Source organism: Syzygium oleosum, unplaced genomic scaffold (assembly GCF_021117445.2).
Source record: "Syzygium oleosum isolate NSW1041296 unplaced genomic scaffold, Sole_v2.1 Sole_v2.05, whole genome shotgun sequence".
Taxonomy (NCBI): domain Eukaryota; kingdom Viridiplantae; phylum Streptophyta; class Magnoliopsida; order Myrtales; family Myrtaceae; genus Syzygium; species Syzygium oleosum.
The window spans coordinates 1,101,530-1,111,120 of NW_026607489.1; the positions used below are offsets into that span (position 1 = coordinate 1,101,530).

Genomic DNA, 9,591 nt, shown 5'->3' on the forward strand with positions numbered 1-9,591 from the left:
TATACAACAAAAATACTCAAACAGTGAAAGAATCATTGAATGTCAAGTTTGAAGATTCAATTCAGACTCAACAAGATGACTCTAACACTGAAAATCCAGTATTTGAAGAATCTAACAAAGCATCTGATGAATTAACGGTAAGTGGAAGTGATCAGAATCAAAGATCTAATGAAGCTTAGGAATTATCAAACCAACAAAATAATGAAGAATCATCAAACTCCGATGATGAAAACGATGAAAGATTCAACAAAAACTGGAAGCATAAATCCAGTCATCCCAAAGACCTCATCATTGGAAATTTAGATGAAGAAATCAAAACCAGAGCAAAGGCAAAAGAAGTTATAAATACGTTGGCTTTTATCTATGAAGTCGAACCAAAAAATGTTGAAGAAGCCTTGAAAGATGAAAGCTGGATTGAAGCCATGCAAGAGGAACTATTACAATTTAAGATCAATCAAGTATGGGAACTTGTTCCTAGACCCAAGAATCGCTCAGTTATTGGAACAAAATGGGTATTTTGAAATAAACTGGATGATCAAGAAAAAGTCGTCAGGAATAAAGCGAAACTTGTGGCCAAAGGATATTCACAAAAGGAAGGCATAGATTACGATGAAACGTATGCTTCGGTGGCCAGGTTAGAAGCAATAAGAATTTTACTAGCTTAAGCTTGTTTCTATGATTTTAAATTATTTCAGATGGACGTCAAAAGCGCATTCTTAAATGGCTACATCAAAGAGGAAGTATATGTAGAACAACCTCCAGGTTTTGAAGATCCTCACGAGCCTGATCAGGTATATACTCTCAAGAAAGCATTATACGGTCTCAAACAAGCACCACGTGCTTGGTACGAAAGGCTGAGTAGCTTTCTGGAACAAAATGAATTCACAAAAGGTAACGTAGACACTACTCTATTCACCAAAAGAAAAGGTAAAGATATTTTAATTGTCCAAATTTATGTAGATGATATTATTTTTGGCTTTACAGATGAAAAATTGTGTAAGAATTTTTTCAAAATGATGCAAAGTGAATTTGAAATGAGCATGATGGGTGAGTTAACTTTCTTCCTTGACTTACAGGTTAAACAAACCAAAAATGGCACATTTCTTTGTCAAGTAAAGTATGCTAGGGAAATTACGAAAAAGTTTGGTATGGTAAATTGCAAAAAGACAAAAACTCCAATGTCATATTCCATTCAACTAGACAAGGATGAAAAAGGAAAACCAGTAGACAAAAAATTATATAGAAGCATGATTGGCTCACTTTTATATTTAACTGCTTCAAGATCAGATATTCTGTTCAGTGTTTGTTTATGTGCAAGATTTCAGTCAGAACCAAATGAATCTCATCTTACTGCAGTCAAACGAATTATCAAATATGTTAGCACTAATCCTACACTTGGGTTGTGGTATTCAAAGGGATCAAATTTTACTCTAATTGGATATTCTGATGCTGATTATGCTGGTTGTAAGATAAACAGGAAGAGTACTTCAGGAACGTGTCAATTGTTAGGACACATGCTCGTTTCATGATATTCAAAGAAGCAACAAACCGTAGCTCTTTCTACAGTAGAAACAAATACGTCTCACTTGGAAGTTGCTGTGCTCAAATCCTTTGGATGAAGCAACAATTGAGAGACTTTAACATCAAAGACTCAATTGTGGAGATCAAGTGTGACAATACCAGCGCCATTAATCTGACCAAGAATCCTATTCTGCATTCAAGAGCTAAGCATATCGATATTAAGCATAATTTTATCCATGATCATGTTCTAAAAGGAGATATTAATGTTCAATTCATAGAAACTAAACAGCAATTAGCTGACATTTTTACAAAACCTCTAGAAAAGAAAAGTTTCGAGCTTATTAGAGATAAACTAAACATTATTAACCCGCTTTATTGAGCTATGCAGTATAAACTCGCATTGCATTTGATGACTTATTTGATCAAGCACATATTTGAAGCGTTTGGTTTTGGCGCGTAACTCATCTCATAAAAGGTATGTATCTCTCATATATTTGAATGATATGATTGTTTGAAATAAGTTGTATTGAATGATATCGTTTGGGAATTAAAATCCCAAAATTTTCGGAATACAATTTCCGAAATTTCCAATAAGTGTCAATTGACAGTTTCCAAAAAGGGTTTTATAAGAGCCGATATGTTGCATTTCTCGGTTTAAACCATTCTTCTTCTTTCTCGGTTTCACTCTTTCACGAACACACGATTTCCTCACTGAAACCCTAAAAATCCCATCTTTCTCTTCCGAAACCTAAACTTTCTTCAATGGCACCTAAGTCGACCTCTGAATCGAAGAAAGGAACCAAGGGCTCTAGAAGATCAAATCGTCTCGCCGGAATGTTCCCTAGGGCAAAACACGATGGAGAACTAGAGAAGATCGACATCTCCGACACGGGCTCTGACAAGGAGTCGTCTGAAGGTAAGAAATCTTCGAGAATCCCTGTCCATGAGCGTGATCATTTTGGTAGAGCAAGGCAACTGATAAAGGCCATGAAAATACTTCGAGAAAATAGAAATGATCAGAGCACTATCAATGCAGTATGTAAGACACTAGGTTTTCTGTCTGAAAGAGAGGTTGTAGAAGAATATAAAAGAGGCATGAGGATTGAAAAAACACCTATTGCTGAAAAGGGTATTGTACTTAAAGAGACATCTATTGTTAAGAAAACTCCTACGACAGAGAAGAAAGGGATCTCTAGAAAAGGAAAAGTCGAATGTTGGTGCAGATGAATTTGTTGGTGAGGAGGAACTCCAAACTTGAGAGAAAAGCAAGAACATTGACTCTAGAAAGGAGGACAATGATGAAAAATTATACACTGAGTTCGTGCCTATTTCTGGTATTCCCCCTGATGACAAGAAAAAAGACAGTTTGTTCAGAAACAAAACACATCAGATTGCCTACAACTCTCTCTTAGCCAGATGAGTCATGAATAACAAGGTAGTAGACTGTAGACTTCAATTTCTTTGAAAACTTCAATATCAAGATTCAGAAGCTGATTGAGAATCTTGATTTTCAGAGAATGTGTTCTCTCTCACACAAGGAGTAACACATACTGAATTTTTTTACATTCCTACTACTTTTGATTCGGCATACCGATCTTTGTCTGGTAACTCATCTTTTATCAGAGGTTCAACATCTCACGTATCTCACATTCTTTTTCCTCTAAACTCCATTGTGTTGCACAAAATAATCATAAACTGTCTCAGACTCAAAGGATCCTCTAAAACTGATGTCTCTAGATATAAGGCAAAGCTGATCTGGGCAATTCAAAACATCTTTCCTATTTCTTTATCCCATTTGATCCTTCTACAAATGTACAGATCTATCAAGAAGAGCAAAGGTCAACTTCCTTATGAAGCTCTGATCACTGTTATTTTTTAGTACTTCAAAATTTCCATTCCTGCGAAACTCAAAGGCAAACCTCTTCAAACCATGACTGTAGAGGAACTTATGATGACTAAAATGGGATATAGGTTTGATGGAGAAAGTTGGAAGGATAAGAAGGGTGAAATTGTTCCAGTAGAGCTGATGAATGAACAGAACAAGGGCTCTGTTAATATATTTCTTGAACCTGATGAGGAGGAGTCGATCGAACCTCTAATGAGAAAGAGGAAAGTGAAGAAGAATGCCTCAAGATTAGATAGACCAGCAAAAAGAAGACAAGTTATGGCTAGTAATTCTGATGAAATAGAGATATCAGATGAAAAATCTAATGAGCAATCTCAAGCTGATGACAGAAGCCTTGAGAAAATAAGGTTTATGTAATGGCTACTTAATGAAGAAGCCAAGCATAAAGCTCATGCAGACAGGCATGCTGCAACTCAGCTAGAAATTCAAAGGCTGAGAAGTGAGGATGAAAGCTTGATGCAATCACTTAGTGACCTCATCAACAAAATTGTGATGGAGAATCAGCAAGAGTAAATGGTTACTGCACAAAAAGAAACTGAAGATATTTAGTTCTTCGAAGAAGGATCCTCCAGGAGACAGGAGGAGCTTGAGCATGAAAATGTTATAGAAGCTGAAAGGCAGGAGGAGTATGAGCAAGATAATGCTCAAAATGTTGAGGAAACTAGCTTTGAACTGGCTGACATTCAGGAGGAGCAAATTCAGAACGCACAAGAGGCAGACCCTTTAGAAGCAACATCTGCAGATTTCCCTCTTGAAGGAGATGAATATGAAAATGTTCCATCTAAAGCTCAACAGAAAGGAAAGGAGAAGCAAGTAGAATCTGCTGACATTCAGACTACCAACACTCTCTCTGGATATAATGTCTCATCATCTATATCAGATCATGCAGCTATTACAGATCTGAGGTTGAGGCAAGCAGCCATTCAGAATGAAATCAGGGAACTCAGAAATGAACTTAAAGAAGGAATTCAGGAGTTGAAGGACATGATGGAAGCAAGAATCAACAATTTGAAGATACAAATCAGAACTGATGTGCAACTTGCAGCAATCCACACTGCAAACATTGAAGGAAAGATTAATCAGCTCTCATAAAGTATTGAGCAACGATTGAACCAACTTTCCTGCTTCAGTCTAGTACAAGTGGCTTTCCCACCTTCACCTTTTGGACCTTCATCATCTGAGCCCTCTGGACCATCAGCCCATCCAGTAAATCAGCCAAAATGACTACATATCTTCCCATCGACTAGTCTCTGAGATAATATGAGAAAAGTTTCCGCGTTTGCTCTTTGTTTTTTATGTGTTGTGATTTGGTGTGTATTTTGACATTTGGATGTTGAACTGTGATTCGAAATTGGTTGTTGAACTCTTATATTGAACTCTAGAGATAGCTTGGCTAAGTTGAAGTGAATCAGTGGCGATAGAATAAGGAAATGTGAAAATCGACAAATTTGAAGGGAAGGACTTTGGTTTCTGGAAGATGCAGATTGAAGATTATCTATATAAGAGAAATTTGCACTTGCCCTTATCTAAGGAGAAACCTGAGTCAATGAAGCGAGTTGAAGGGGAAATGGTGGATAGACAAGCATTGGGTGTTATTCACCTAATGTTGTCTCGTAACGTCTCATTTCACATCGTGAAAGAGAATACCACTATGGCTTTGATGAAAGCCCTGTCGGATATGTACGATAAGCCTTCTGTGATCAACAAAGTTTATTTGATGTGATGTCTGTTGAACTTGAAGATGAGCAAATGTGTGTCGGTTGTCGATCAAATCAAAGAATTCAATGTGATCGTTAGTCAATTGAATTCAGTTAAGATTGACTTTAAAGATGAGGTACGTGCTTTGAAACTATTATCCTCATTGCTTGATAGTTGAAATACTACTATTACTACCGTTAGTAATTCCTCTGGGTCAACAAGTTTGACAATTGATTGGGTTCGTGATTTGATTCTAAGTGAGGACATCGTAGAAGAGAATCTGGTGAATCTGTGTCTACTACTTTAGTAGGTGAAAATAGAGGAAGAACTAGTACACATGTTAGCAAAAGTAGTATAAACCTGAATAGACGTAGTCAGTCTAAGACTGGCGGTGCTAACTGTTGGAGTTGTGGCAAGATGGGGCATCTTAGAATGGATTGCCATAAGCTAAAAAACGACAAGGGTAAGGGAATTAGAATTTAGTCTACTGATGATGTTGCAGCTGTAACTGACAGTAATTTGAATAGTGCTGATTTTGTCTTGCCTATCACTCATTATTCATCATTTGGTGGATGGATTATAGATTTTGGTTGTTTGTTTCGCGCTACTCCAAATAGGAATCGGTTTACTGCTTGTCAATGCATGGATAGTAGTAAAGTACAGTTGTGGAACAACGTTGAATGTGATATTGTAGGTGTTGGCGATATTAAAATCAGAATGCATGATGGTATTATGAGAACATTGACTAGAGTAAGGCATGTTCCGGAGTTGAAAAAGAACCTGATTTTCTTGAGTGCCCTGGATTCAACTAGGTGTCGGTATACTTTAGAAGATGGAATTCTAAAAATCATTCGAAATACCTTTGTGATAATTAAAGGAATCGAGCATAGTAGTCTATATGAGCTTCAAGGTGAGACAGTGACGAATTTTGCCGCAGAGACGTCAAATGTATCTATTGTGTGGTTATGTTGCTGACGAACTGAATGTATGTAGGTGCTGTGAGTTAGGAAAATCGCGAAAAATGTAATTTTGTATGATTGCTAACGAACTGAATTGTGGCATATGCATTTATGGCACATTAGCGAGAGAAGCATGAAGATTATGAGTGAAAGGAATCTGCTGTGTACTTATGTTGCTGACGAACTGAATGTATGCAGGTGTTGTGACTTAGGTAAACGGCGGAAAATGCAATTTAGTATGATTGCTAACGAACTGAATTGTGGCATATGCATTTATGGCCCATTAGCAAGAGAAGCATGAAGATTCTAAGTGAAAGGAATCTGCTATGTGATTATGTTGCTAACAAACTGAATGTATGCAGGTGCTGCGACTTAGGTAAACGGCGGAAAATGCAATTCAATACGATTGTTAAAGAAACCACAGAGATTGCAAAGTTAATTCATTTGGATGTTCGCAAGTTGTCGTGGTTTCTTTCAAGGAAGAGTGCTAGGTTTATACTACAGTTGTTGATGACTACTCGAGAAAGACCTGAGTGTTTGTATTGAGGCACAAGTTTAATACTGTTATTAGGATTAGGCAGTTGAGGGCTTTGATCGAAAAAGACATCGATAAAACGATCAAACATGTATGCACTAATAGTAGCATGGAGTTTTTCTTGAAGCCACTAAACGAATTCTACATAAAGGAAAGTATGGTGAAACATCGCACTAGTGCTAGTGAACAGATTTGATGGGCAAAACATTACTAGAGACGGCTCATAAAATGCTCTCAAGAGCTGGTATAGCTAAAAGATTTCTAGTGGACGCGCTTAATACGACAAGTTGCCCGATAAATAGATCCCTATTGACTGCGATTAGATGTTGGACTCACAAAGAAGTGTGGTCAAGTAACGCTTCTGATTATTTTGTTCTTAAAATATTTGATTGCCCATGTTATGTTTGAGTGAGTGATGGTAAGCTCAATGGAAGGGCAAGAAAGTGCATGTTCCTAGATTATGCACAAGGTGAGCGGGGTTATCGGTTATGATATCTGGAATTAAATTCACCTATTTCAGCAGAGAAGTTACAATTGATGAGTCTCCAATACTTCTAGCGATGAGTGATTATAGTAGTGTTTATATGGATGGACGGTGTTCAGCTTGAGGTGGAGTTGCAACAAAAAACTCCTAAGGTAGCAGATACTAGTGAAATAATTGACACAGCTTAAGGTGGAGTTGTAACTGCTGATATTGACAATGAACGTGCTCAATCTCTTGGCAGATATAGATGCAACGATAGTTTTGCTTTATGTGTGGTAGAAGAGGTTATGTCAGAAAATCTTTGTGGAGTAGTGAAAAGTGCAAGTGGAGTTGGTGTTCTGATGAGGTTCACGGTTATGGCGAAGCTTGGACTTGGAAGACGTCTATGGCGGTTGAGCCCATATGGAGCTGTGGGAGAGTAGCAGTGACTTGGTTCAAATGTCGAGCCAAGGTAAAGATTATTAAAATATGTCTCGAGTTTGAATTCGAAAAAGAAAATTTCCTAATTTAAGTTGGTTTCCTATTTTAAATAAGTTTCATAATTGGAGAAGGTTTCCTAAAAAGAGGTTTCCTATTTTGAATTCAATTCTTGTCTAAAAAGGGGATGTTCTTTGTGAAGAGTATCAAAAAGGCTTCTTCGTGAATTACGTCCCGAGAGTTTTTAATGTTGAAGCCAATAAAATCTTGTGGTAAGATTTGTTGATTCCTTCGTGAAATTGAGAGATAATTCGTGAGGATTTATGAAGTTAAAGACTACGTGAGTTATTGAATGTAATTATGGGCTATAAAACATTAAGAATGTTTGAATGATTTGAGTGTGGTTGTAATTTTTGTTGTATTGCTCGATTTATAGTGAAATTTTTTGCCGCTTGTGGACTTAGGTCACTACGACCAAATCACGTAAATCTGGTGTTCGATTTACTTTTTTGTTCTTTCTATTTTATTGTTCGATTGCTTGCTCCCGCAACGTATACAATATGGCAATTTGGTGCGTTCAATTTCTCCGGACATGCTTTTGGTTAATGAAGAAACAAGCAAATTTCCCTCTTTTACGTTATTAAGAAAAATGTCTAGTCAATGCTTTAAAACATGCAATTATTTTTTCAATTATTCAAAAGAAAATCCTTGCACTTTTTATTTTACTCATTGATCTATGTAGGACGCGTGCTGATTTTTCCTCATAGAAATTGAGTTCGCACTATTCATGGCATTCTTGATCAACGTCGCCGTTGTGTCCGTGTCTAGCCCTTCTGCTCGGGCCACAATCTTTCGAGCAAGAATGCAGATCAATGCGGCGACTTAACTCTCAATTCTGCTTCATTCTTCCATAAGGTTCCAATTCCTAAGGTTGACTATAAAACAGTAGGACCAAAAGATAACACCACTAACTAGGAATAAGATTCTCATTATTGTCCTATATACATGTGCTTTCAGAATGTGTTGGGAAGATCTAGCTCGACGATTTATGCCATTGCTTTGCTAGCTTCAGGGCAAAGCTCCGCAATCACAGGGACCTATGCAGGCCAATACATCATGCAGGTTGGTAATTAAAAAGCATCATGTAATTGGCTGTTCAAAGTGAACACTCGAACAAATCTGATTTTTCTGGTGTGTTGGTTAATGCCTAGGGATTCTTGGAACTCAAAATGAAGAAGTGGAAACGGAACCTAGTGACTTGATGCATTGCCATTACACCGAGTCTCATCATCTCTACCATCAGCAGATCTTCAGGAGCCGGTAGGCTTACTATCATCGCGTCGGTATGCAAATTCCTACAACATCCCCTGCCACTCCTAAACTTGAACTCTTTCTATCATCATCGGGTGAAGTTATGTGGGCATTTTATGCTCATTCCGTTTGTTGTTATATGATGAAATTGATGCTGTTTTTCAGATGATTGTATCGTTTGAGCTTCCATTTGCTCTTATCCCACTCCTCAGTTCAATAGCAGTGCAACAAAGATGGGACCTTACAAAAACTAAATCTACGTAAGTTTGTCTTTTGATCTTCACACGGTTGAACTTTAAACTTGGTTCTTTATTTCGGAAGTCCTAAAGAGATATCAATTGGAAAAACATGCAAGAACCGGAAGTAATGCAGAAAACATGTGAATTATGAGCCAAATGACAATCCCATTTTTTTGCATCTGTCGATGCAGATTATTTTGATCTCCTGGATACTAGGAATGGGACTCATTGCTATCAACATCTATTACCTAAGTATGGGCTTTGTCGACTGGCCAATCCACAACAGCCTTCCGAAAGTCGCCAACGTTTTCATTGGAATCCTAGTGTTCCCGCTCATGGCCATCTACATCATTGCAGTGATCTACTTAACTTTCCGAAAAGACACTGTCGTGACATTTACTGATGACCCTATTAAGCATGCAACATCAATGGCTGTTGAACATGGAAATGCCGATTCTGGCAACTCAGGGGACCGACTTCCTTATCGAGAGGACCTAGCAGACAATCCTTTTCCGGAATAG

General features: G+C 37.6%; 1 pseudogene; it reads left to right on the forward strand.

Moving 5' to 3' along the window:
- Positions 1-4,904: 4,904 nt before the first annotated feature.
- Positions 4,905-9,591, forward strand: LOC115670817 (metal transporter Nramp6.1-like; annotated as a pseudogene).